Source organism: Schistocerca cancellata, chromosome 2 (genome assembly GCF_023864275.1).
Source record: "Schistocerca cancellata isolate TAMUIC-IGC-003103 chromosome 2, iqSchCanc2.1, whole genome shotgun sequence".
NCBI classification, from domain to species: Eukaryota; Metazoa; Arthropoda; class Insecta; order Orthoptera; family Acrididae; genus Schistocerca; species Schistocerca cancellata.
This window is the reverse complement of record NC_064627.1, coordinates 553,486,548-553,498,766: the sequence shown is the minus strand read 5'-3', so window position 1 is coordinate 553,498,766 and position 12,219 is coordinate 553,486,548. Positions and strand designations below refer to the sequence as shown.

Genomic DNA, 12,219 nt, shown 5'->3' with positions numbered 1-12,219 from the left:
TGAATGAATACCGCTGAAACGGATACCGCTGAAACGGTAGCAGATATAAAAAGCAATCTTCAAATAAAAGTTCTATAGTTTTTAATTGGCACACTCAAATTTTTCGAAAAACGTTATTTTTTCGAAATCCCCTCCGATTCAGCATTTTTTTGACCTGACAATTTTGCAGTTCCTCATTATTGTACAGATCTATAATAACTTTAAACAGTAATAACTTCAGAGATATCGCCATTAAATCTGAAACGGTTACTACTAGAAAACAAAAAATATACGAATTTTAAAAAGAATATTCAAATGCAACACAAAATATTTTATATTTTATAAAATTAAAAGAAAAAGTATATATAGAACAATGCAGAATATACATTTATAAAATAGTTATTTCGAAAAGACTGGTTAAACAACTCAACATGACAGGTGGCATTGAAGCGGAGACATATTGGGCACGCATACAGTGGCACAGAGATATTTGTAGCTTATTTCTGACAAATGCGTCTTTGGGATAACACTTCATCATATATGGCTGAATCTGATATTAGCGATGCTATACGTTTTGCTGTTAGTAAATGTCCGAATGGAAAACAAAATAGTGTGGGTGAAAGGATTTTTAAAAAAAATGACATTTTTGACAAATATTCTTGCACCGTTGTAGCTTACATTAAAAACCGTAGAACTTTTATTTGACGTTTCTTTGTATCTGTGACCGTTTCAATGGTATTCATTCAGAAATATTAAACTCAGTTTTTTAAAGGCGCTGTTAACCCTCTTAACGGCCGTATGGGCACGTATAAAAATATGTGTGTCTTAGTTTGTTCTACAATCTACATTACAACATATCCAAAGCCGATCAAAATCGATGTTTATCCATTAGGTAGGTTTACTTGTCAGAGCTCACCACCACTAAACTGCTTTCTGCCTTCCTATGACTGTCCAGCTATAACGTTCTCTACTAGCGACGACTAATTCTCCTATGAAAAGCACATTTCCACATTCACCGATTAGTGAAAATCTAATCTCTGCGTTACCGAATCCATGCTGCCATTACTCAGACCTACTGCTCTGGTAAATAGTTTATCGTGAAACTACTACTGCGATAGGAATTGCAAGCTTGGAACTCTACTGCCGTGAGAGATTCGCTGAATTTCGCAGAGCAGTTAAGAGTGAATATCATTCCTGCTGTGGAGTGGTTTTACTATGGGTTGGTCGAGTTTGTGCTGGTGTACCACGATCATTATCTGTGCCCTGGAATCGTTGTCAAAACATTGAAAATACCGTTTGTGGCATGTTCATAGCAGCGGCCTGTGATCTCCCAAGGCGTCCAAGGATTCTGACCTTCAAAATTAGGTACCAGTGGCGTCTGATGTGTCCGCCGTCTGATACGGCACACAGCTACATACACAAAGGGCGCCACACTGCAGGGCAGATCTCCATCGTGGCGCCACACACATTGCCAGACGAAAGAAGTTAAGCGCCCAGAAGACATGGGCTGTAGGAGGTATTTAGAATTGCAGTTCACTGTGACAGGTAGAACGGCCACCAGAATGCGTTAGTGTCGTTCGTGTTTAGTGTTGTTAGTAGGCCTGCTAGCGTGTTATCATCATCATTCACTTCAACGCGGGGTCGGCCTGATTTGGCGATGTTAGTGTCAGAGGGTGGCCGAATGACCTTCCTGTCGCCACCCCATACATCCCAGGGCGCAATTAGTGTACCACAGCTGTCTGCGTCTAGTGGAAACCATGAAATAGTGCGAACGTTTTTTTTTTTTTTTTCAAATGCCTGCGAGTAGTGTAATTGAGGCGGGACGTGGGGACCAGCCCAGTATTCACCTAGTGGGATGTGGAAAACCGCCTAAAAATCAAACCCAAGGCCTGGTAGCGTGTATAGGGGGTGTGAACTGTGTCGTATGTTGCGTAATTACTGCGAAGGACGCGGAGTGCCGTGTACGTGTGTGAGACAGTGTTATCACAACCTGTTAGAATTTGAAAGACGCCTCAGTTGGGTCTCCATTCGGCTGGGCGGTCGAATTGTGCAAATATATATATATATATATATATATATATATATATATATATATATATATATATATGTGTGTGTGGGGGGGGGGGGGGGGGGGCATTTGGATGTGGCAGTCGCCCGACGGAGGACTGTATGGGAAGGTGAAGTGAGACATACTCGTTCTCAAAGTTCCAGTCACCCATGTCTGACAATCACAAGGAAGGATCACTGTATTGTGCATCAAGCACATCGGAACCCCTTCACATGTTTATCTGCCATCTGAGAATAAGAAATAGACTAGCTGCTACATCCTATGTCATACTGCACCAGTTATCAGAGACTAGCTGCAGCCGAACTAGGGATTGACCGTCTGATGTGCAGGTTCCCGTTAACACCGCAGCACAAAAGGCAGCGTTTGGGTGGAACCACGACGGGGAATCATGGACAGAAGACGAATAGAGTCGCATAGTGTGTGCACTATACCGGATGACCATCGACAGCGGTCTGGCGAGAGATGCCATTCTTCCAATGTTTTGGAGAGACGCACAGGTGTTACTACTGCTGTCTTGGTGCGGGTGTTCATCGGGTATAACTTGGTTGCGGCTTGTGAGATAGAGGGAATTCAGTCAGCACACAGATACGTCACGATCATCCTACTTCCTCATGTGTTACCTCTCAAGTGGCGGTATCATGCTACTATTTTTCAACAGGACAATGTTCGTTGAGCCGGTCGATGTGGCCGAGCGGTTCTAGGCTCTTCAATCCGGAACCGCGCGACCGTTACAGTCGCAGGTTCGAATCCTGCCTCGGGCTTGGATGTGTGTGATGTCCTTAGGTTAGTTAGGTTTAAGTAATTCTAAGTCTAGGGGACTGATGACCTTAGATGTTAAGTCCCATAGTGCTTAGAGCTGTTTGAACCATTTAATAATGTTCGTCGACGCATCGCGAGTGTCTTTATCAACTTTCAGAGTGATACTGAGGTACTTGCATGGCCAGTAGGATCCGAGATCTGTCTGTGGTAGGATATGTGTCGAACCAGCTTGGACTTCAGCTCCATCCCAACGCTAGGTCCAGGATATTGAGAAGCAGTTACAGCAGATGTTGGCCAGTGTGCCTCAGGAGAGGACTGAACGGCTTTATGACACGTTTCGCGTTTGCAACCAGGCTAGAGGCTGTGTCCAACGTTATATTGATAAATAGGCTCGTATTGCCAATTTATTTGTCATTTTGACTCTATTTTTTAATCACTTGTGAATTTTTATTTCGTTTCCTCCTCTCCTTGTGAGTGGTTCACTTTTTTTGTCAGGCAGTGTAGTTATGGTTAGGTGTCACATGGATGACGTACATAACAGTGACGACATTATGCTTCTGCCATAAGTCGCCTCTATCTGCCATAGTTATGTTCTGACACTGCAAAGGGAGCTCTGCAGGGGCTACATCCTTTTTCCATCTGACGTCAGTCAAAGAGATCGCAAATGGACATTAATCAGCCCACCGTGGATTTAAGCGGACGCACAGCTTCACGCCAGTATTTGTCGTCGGACAGCATTGTCGTACAGGCGCCGCACAGTGTCTCAGTAATCATCGAGTGTCGCCGTGTGCTGTATTAACAGAGACAGGACTTAACAGTCAACGACAAGAGAACCCGACAGGATCTGCTAATAGTCACTGTTCTCTCAACTACGTTTATACTAGTGTTCAGATGTTTAACGCCTGTGTCAAGCCCTCTCATCAGCGTCACACAAAAACTGAGTATTTGTGTATGTAGATGCTTTTAAAATGCTTGTTAATTGTTACTCATTGTGTTGCCATTGTTGTTGTAGTTCGCTGTGATCAGACAGTGCAAGCACGCCACCTCCTGCAGCAACTCCTTTCTGTGGTGGTGGGATAGCTTCCTGCTACGTTTATGTTGGGCACCGTATTTATGTGGTGAATAATAACAAAATCGATGTGACATTTTACGGTAAATCTCACCTGCACGTCGGAACGCCGAAGAAAACTGCCGCACCCAAATAGTCGGAGAAAGATTCCAGTTGTTTTGCAGAAATTTAGTTTCATTTTATGAAAAAGTTTGTATGGCAGGCAGTCTAGGAATAATCACGCACTGCAGACTTCCAAGGCTGGGGATTGTGATATTGCTGACATTTGATTTATGGGCATATGGCCGTGGTCCAGGGCTCTTCCCCACGTTCCGTCTCCCACTGCTGCAGACTTCATCAGAGGCTTTAACGATTCAGAAAGCTCAAATGGCTCAAATGGCTCTGAGCACTATGGGACTTAACTTCTGAGGTCATCAGTCCCCTAGAACTTAGAACTACTTAAACCTAACTACTCTAAGGACATCACACATCCATGGCCGTGGCAGGATTCGAACCTGTGACCGTAGCGGTCACGCGGTTCCAGACTGTAGCGCCTAGAACCGCTCGGCCACAACGGCCGACTTCAGAAAGCTATTACAGACTCGAACAAGCTCTACAAGCCGAACTGTCTATACGTATATACGCAACGGTCGGTTCGTGACGTTATGAGACCGCTACCTAACGCCACGGATGCTTTGGAGCTCGTAGAGCGGAAGATTTTCGCTGTTTGTTTTAATTAGCACGGCGAAGCACCATTTTTCTAATTTCTATCCTCCTCATTTTCTGTTGAAATTGTGTTTGTACTTTTGAATTTCTATGGCCTCTCTGTACCTCCTAGCGTAGTAATTATTAGATCTTGTAAAAACTACAGAGGGCGGGCCGGAGTGACCGTGCGGTTCTAGGCGCTACAGTCTGGAACCGAGCGACCGCTACGGTCGCAGGTTTGAATCCTGCCTCGGGCATGGATGTGTGTGATGTCCTTAGGTTAGTTAGATTTAATTAGCTCTAAGTTCTAGGCGACTGATGACCTCAGAAGTTAAGTCGCATAGTGCTCAGAGCCATCTGAGCCAAAAACTACAGAGAAACGAATTTGATTTTTTCCGACACTAGGGCATGATCTGCACTGCTAATTTATCCGTCTTGGCCAGGCAACAATTTTTCTTGTGTTCTCTGAAGCGGGTGCTGATGCTTATTTTTGTAGTTCCTAACTGCTGCTCCTCACCACAGAACTGCCCAGCATACGACGGCTGGACTCAGCAATCTTTGACTGCAGTCTGATGACGTCACGAGCCGACCTTTGCGTGGATATATGTAAACAGTTCGACTCGCTGAGCTTGTTTGAGTCTGTAACACCTTCCTGAGCCGTTAAAGCCTTTGAAGAAGTCTCCAGCAGTGGAAGACGAAACGTTAGGTGGAACATCAGCAATCTAGGTAACCCCTACGGTTCTCTAAGAAATGACTATGGTATTAATTACGGGTCGTTGAGTAGCCCACAAAAAAACATTCCTCCACACTATAAGTGCAAATATATCACGAAGAAAACTTTACATATGATAGAATGGAAAATAGCGTCCAGCACGCATTGTCAAAGTGTAGAATGACAAAGTTATGTTATGTTCTAAACGAATTTTCAGAGCAGCGGCTGCAGTACTTACACGGCACAGGTAAGAGGACCTCCAGTTTAGATGAGTTGTTGTGCTTTCACCGTCACTTATAAAGCACTATCGTGAGTGCAAATAAGTACGCGTTATCTTCACGATGCGACGTCCACGTGAGTTCAGCTTGCAACTAGCGCATGCGCAATCGGTATTCTCCTCCTCTCGCAGCGCGGAGTTGGTGGGGGAGAGTGGAGGGGATACCTCCAGCTGGGGCGTCTGACACACTTTTCGTTGCCTCGTCACTCCGCCGTCCTTGTGTCGAAGAAGTCGAAGACCCCAACACTTTGCTTGTGGGTGTACAAGGGTTATTTACGGCACTGAACGCAACAAAATAAACCTGCAAAAAAGTCAAAAGGAACGTCGAATCGGAATACTTGTGGATGAACGACAACTGAGTATACAGATTGTATCTCTCAGACAGTTACAACCATTTTATAAATACATTAAATAAACCTTTATAAGAGTTGTAGGAATTAGATTTCTCCTCTCACAAAAAAAGGAAAAAATGTAGAAGGATCTAAAACTTATACCTTCGCTCAAAATGGAGGTCATTGTCACAAGACAGTGTCAATGCCTGCGCATGAAATATAAGTAAATCGGTGTTTAAACTACTTGATGCTTATCATTCAACATAGAGCTGACACTTGGTCAATAAATGGTGCGCTATCGCCGCGGCATCACTGGCGTCGCACTTTGGATGCTCTTTATGATATAGGAAACCGTCGATAAAGGGCAGATCTCATACAAAGATGGCTAGATTTACATCTTATCCTGTGCATGACTGTACAGAGGGAGGCCACGGTCGAGTGGTCAGTTTGACTAACTGAATCTCTTTTTCTCTCACTTACAGCCACTTCCTTTTCCATTTATCCACTGAAATACTTCTGAGCAACATCACTGATTGCAAGGGGCTAGTACAATGAGTCACTGAGATTTCCTTACGAACTAGGTTAATTGATGCATCTACCATCTAGTTTCCATGGATTAAGAAGGCGCGTTGGTACTCAAATGGTTCAAATGGCTCTGAGCACTATGGGACTTAACATCTTAGGTCATCAGTCCCCTAGAACTGAGAACTACTCAAACCCAACCAACCCAAGGACATCACACACATCCATGCCCGAGGCAGGATTCGAACCTGCGACCGTAGCAGCCCCGCGGTTCTGGACTACAGCGCCTAGAACCGCACGGCCACCACGGCCGGCCGTTGGTACTCAGCACAGTACCTTTTTACTGTATTTTATGAGGAGGAGGAAGAATGTGTCCTGGATATCCTGGACAAATGAGCTGCATATTAGATGTTTACGAGTAATATATGTTACATTCATTCTCTTGCCACTGTAATAAAAGTCTTGTTTAGAGCAAACGCGTTTCGCTTTATTATTATCTTCTGTGGAATTTGCTTCCTACTGCACTCCTAATGATCCTCCATACATAGGTGCTCGATTTTTAGAACAGTGCACTTTACTGACACTGGATATGTAAACGTTCTCAAATTGTGTGGAAGTACATACACCTCTTGCGGTTTTTTCGTGGTACATGACGTGTATGAGCCTCCACAAAACTCGAAAACGTATGTATATATTCAGTGTCAGTACAGCGCAAAACTCTGGAAACGGAGCACCTATGTTTGGGAGAACAATAGGAATGCAGTAGACAACAAAAAATCTGACCACTGAAGATGCTTTGAAATAAAGGGAAACGCTTTTGTTCTAAATAAGACTTTTATTGCTGCCACAGAAGAAGGAGTATAGCCTAAATTTCTTTTATTAATGCCAATGTGGGAAAACAGAGGCCTAAACACAAAAAAGACAACTTGTATTACATTTTACGTATTACTGATGACGAGGTCATTAGACGAGGAGCACAAGCTCGAATTGGGGAAGAAAAAGAAAGAAAACAGGTCGAGAATTTTTCAAAGTAACCGTGTTGGCATTTGCCTTAAGCGAGTTAGGAAAACCACGGAGAACATGAACCTGAACGGCCAACTGAGGATTTAAACGCCAGTCCTTTCGAATGTGGGTCCAGTGTGTAACTTCCCCACACAAATGTCAATAAAAATGAAAATGAGCCAAGTGTAACCTCCCCAAAGAATAATAATTAACTGAATTTTAAATATTGTAACCTCTAAACAAAATTGACTCCCATTTATAATCTCTATGCTGAAATGCATTCACAATTAATGTAACCACAAATTTCAATTCCTAAACACCTAAATAATAAAAAAAGTTTTGTAACCTGATGAATTTTATGAGGACAGCAGTGCTGCCCTTCGGCCCTGTATTCTGAATAAAAAAAAGCAAAAATTCTTACCTCAATAAAAACTGCAATTATATCTGCTCTTAAGTTGGAATTTTTCGACACAGCTTCGTGCAATGCTGGCGTATTTTTTTTTTTTTTTAATTGCAAGGAATGATCATGCATTTGAAATATTCTTTAAATTGAAATGAATGCTTTTCTTTAAAAGATTTGCTTTATATTATAAAAATTATTATTGGGGAATTTTTTTGGAACAAATTAAATTACAATTAACATACATTATTTAATATGCGCAAGGCTGCTTTTTTACCTTCTACAACAATACTCATCCTCCAGAGTCCTGACCAGAGTCCCGAGCAGAGCACACAGCCGACACATGCCGACTCCCGCCGACTAGCACGGACTACACCAGACAACTGTCGACTCGCGCAGACAAGCGCAGAGTAGCGACAAGCAACAACTAACGATAAACTACTCTCTGGTCAGAGATTCTGTCATGCCTCGCCCATCGCCGGCAAAGCATACGTCTTACAAGTGTCAGCCCTGCCCAACATCGCCCTGTGCAGTTTGAGGAACTTCAGAGAATCGTCAAGTTTCACCTGTTAGAGTGCCACGAGGATTGAGTAAAAAAAATACAGTGAAATCCCTTGGTAATTTTTCACCGAGAAAACAGAGCAGCTGATTAAGTCCCTTTATTTGGAATCGCCAGTGTCTATCACAGAATAGACAAAGTCAGGTTTTATATACAGCGGGATATATTCTGGCAAATAACATTTATAGTATACACTTCATTGTATGCCAGAGACAAAATTTCGAGTGGACTTGTGGATTACCCAACAGGGATATTTATTCTTTGGGAGAAGCTACAGTATATGCCAGTAAGTTACAATCCCCAACAACTTCCATGATTCCATTGCGATGAATAAATAGTGACTGCTGGAGGGCGAGTAACGACGGCGAAAGCAGGGTACTCTGTGACTCACCCAATCTCAAAACATCTGTCAGGCTGAGGAACGACCAACGGATGTTAAAGGCAGCTCAGCAAACCGCTCACACTACACGCTAGAATGTGCGGCACTAGTATGGAAGATACTAGTTCAATAATTTGCAGTTAAAGGTCTAATTCAATTTTTCATTCATCTCAATCGACATTTGTTTATGAAATAGATTTTTGTGCTGCCAGGCACAATTTTATTTTAGTTATTTCTTACATGGCACGTTTCGGGAAGTCATTTCCATTTTAAATTGTGTTTCTTTGTATAATATTGCATTTATACGTGATGTTTGTGTTCCTTTACTGTAATACATAAACAAGCGCAACAGAATAGAAATGATCCTAAGGCGTCAGTGGCCGGGAGTTCCTAGGCGGGAAGTTAGGCCGCAAAGTGCAAGTCTTATTGAGTGCAACGCCACATTGGGTGACTTGCGTGTCGACAGTGGGGATGAAATGATGATGATGACAGCGCAACATCCAGTCCCTGAGGGGAGAAAATCTCCCATCCAGGAATCGAACCCGGGCCCCTATGCGTGGCAATCCAACGCGCTGACCGTTCACCTAACACGCGCAATTTTGTAGTTAATAATGACTATGTATACAGGGTGGTTAAGAAGAAATATCACATAACTTGTGAGATGATTTTACATCAGAAAATAAACCGAAAAATCCTGTGAAAGTGTGTCCGTTTTCGATCGATACGGAACTGGAGCGTTTTGAAGACTACACACATCCATGAATGGATTTGAAGACAAGAGAGAATATTACTTACTGAAATACTGTGTAGGAGCTGTGGTCGACGGAATACTGGTGGGATACATGACTGATTTATCCTGCAAGAGGTGTTCAAAAAGTTCCTAAACCATCTCAGCGCACTTGTCAATGCATCGGAGGGTGTGTTGTGGTGCACATCGAACATCATCTCGCCGGGCTTTAATGCGGCCAACAGTGTTGGTAGTGCGAGCGCCAAGTTCTTCACTCGTATCCACCTTCGTAGTGCATACGTCCCTCTTTAACCAGCCCCCTAAACAGAAGTCCAATGGGGTTCGGTCGGGTGACCTGACAGACCAGTTAATGGGTCCGCCACGGCCAATCCACTGTTGAGGAAATGTGTTATTCAGATATTGGGCTGCAGGTAGGTCTTCTATCAGGAAATATGTGTATGCTGCGGCTGTTATGAGATTTGGCAGGAACACAGGCCCTATAACCAGGTCATCAATCGGACCACACCAGACGTTCACTGAGAACCTAACTTGGAATCTTGTTTCCCAAGTGTCATGTGGGTTCTCCATCACCCCTCTATGAGAATTGCGGGTGTTCATGATACCGCTGCATGTAAATGTAGCCTCATCTGTAAATAAAATGTACTGCACAATGTATTTGTGTACAGCCAACCATTTACAAAATTGTTGTCTGCTCACTGAGTCACATGGATGCAGATGTTGCATGAGCTGCACATGAATGGATACGAGCGCTAGTAGTAAACCATACACCCATTTATGGAATATCCAGTTGACAGGTTAATAATACTCTGTGTAGTGGTGGTGGGACTCTGTTGTACTGTTGCAAAAACGTCGTCCCTTTCGTCAGCTGACTGGGCAGTCTCACCTTCTGATGTTACATGTCTACTGGATAGTGATCCAGATTCACGTAACGTTTGAAGAACCCTGGGAAGTACTCCGTCACAGGGAGCTCGTCGGTCAGGGCAACGCCTCTGGTATTCTGCCACAGCCACATGGGCGCTGCAGTTACAGTAGCTGTACGCAAACAACATGTCTGCAAATTCTCCATGGGTGAACGCATGCTGTATGTTGGTATTCATGGACACAATGGACTTGCTCAATTAAAAAACTCTCAAGCACGACAAGCACGTGTCTAACGGCTGCTCACTGATCAAACCCACGATTGCACACTGGGTAAACTTGCAGGCAGCTGTTGCCTCGGTGCAACGTCACAGTGCTGCCATCTGTTGGAGAATCCCCGCACCTCTTGTAAGCTGCATCACTCATCTGTCCCACCAGTCCACAGCGTCTACACAGCATTTCCGTAAATAATATTCACACTTGCCCTCATATCCCCATTCACGATGTGTGTAATCTTGAACCTCTCCAGTTCCGTAACGATCGAAAATGGGACACTTCATCGGACTACTTCTGTTTGTTTTCACATGTAGAATAACCTCACAAATTATGCGACATTCCTCCTGAATCAACCTGTATAGAAGCGGCAGTCAAATGAAAACGAGACAGATGGAAAAAAAGTAAGGAAACTGTTTATTCTTTGAAAAGTAATCACCATAATTGTTAATACATTTATTCTAGTTTAACAAGGCGGTCGTACTCACACGGAAAAATGTTTGTGGTTGTCTACAGAACCATGATTGCATCCAGGCATGTACCTCTTTGTCCGAAGCTTATCGGTACAATAATGGCTCAGTAGGGAACCACAAACATTTCTACACGAAAGCGCTGACCATCATGTCTGGCAGTGGGATAAATCTCTGAACAGTTATGGCTATTATTTATGAAATAATAAACAGTTAACTTTCTATCTTTTCATCTCTCTCGTTTCATTTGACTGCCCACTACAATTAATGGTGGATTTGGAAAAAAAAAACTTTTTACTTACAGATTTCTTGTAGTCAACTTATATAGAAACTACACTCATACAATTTAGGTGAACAGTGTATATTGAAGAAGGCACACGTACAGAAAAAGACAGAAAGATAAGGAAGGAGAGGCACACAGCAGTCAGTCACAATGCCATTATCTTTTATTATTCTTGCAGACCTAGATTTCGGCTATAAACAGCCATCTTCAGTACATTTTCGTTACATTTAAACAGAATTGCGGCAGTTCATGTCACCGTCCGTTCTTACTGGTGTATAGGCAGAAGGAAATGCACTGATGATGGCTATTTATAGCCGAAATCTAGCTTTGCGACTGAGTGCTATGTGCCTCTCCTTCCTTATAATCTACAGAGGCTGTGCACAACGGTCCCTGATGGAATCGAAATAGAAGTTGGTTAAGTTAGAAATATATTTCACGGACAAGCAGCCAACAGAGATAACGCTACAGACTGTCCGCGGATTACATATACTATAATTCCACACAGAGAGTATTTTCCACATGTAATCTGAAATATTGTTTGCTTATATTTTATTTATTGTAAATATTTCATTCACTTCTTAAAGGATTATGTCGAAGCAACTGATGAAATCCACTGAGCCACTTCCCACTTCTCAGATTTTCATTCAATATTTTGTCTACATATTTTTGGCTTTTCTCAGTCAGTGGAGTGCTTTGACATTCTGCTCTAAAAATCCAAATGGGTGTCCTGTATTGTGTATATGTGTAGCTATTGCTGATCTTGTGTCTATTAAACTAAGACGGCCGGTGTGGCCGAGCGGTTCTAGGCAGTTCAGTCTGGAACCGCACGACCGCTATGGTCGCAG

At 43.0% G+C, this 12,219-nt stretch overlaps 1 long non-coding RNA gene across 1 annotated transcript in view; it reads right to left on the bottom strand.

Annotated features, from left to right (window-relative positions):
- The window catches only part of LOC126146776 (uncharacterized), a 35,909-nt gene extending 27,709 nt beyond the window's left edge, over nt 1–8,200 (bottom strand). The window contains exons 1-2 of the long non-coding RNA XR_007529773.1: nt 8,082–8,200; nt 5,510–5,849 (exon numbers count right to left, since the gene is read on the bottom strand). This is a non-coding gene — a long non-coding RNA (uncharacterized LOC126146776). The remainder of the gene's footprint in view (nt 1–5,509; nt 5,850–8,081) is intronic.
- Nucleotides 8,201–12,219: the final 4,019 nt, after the last annotated feature.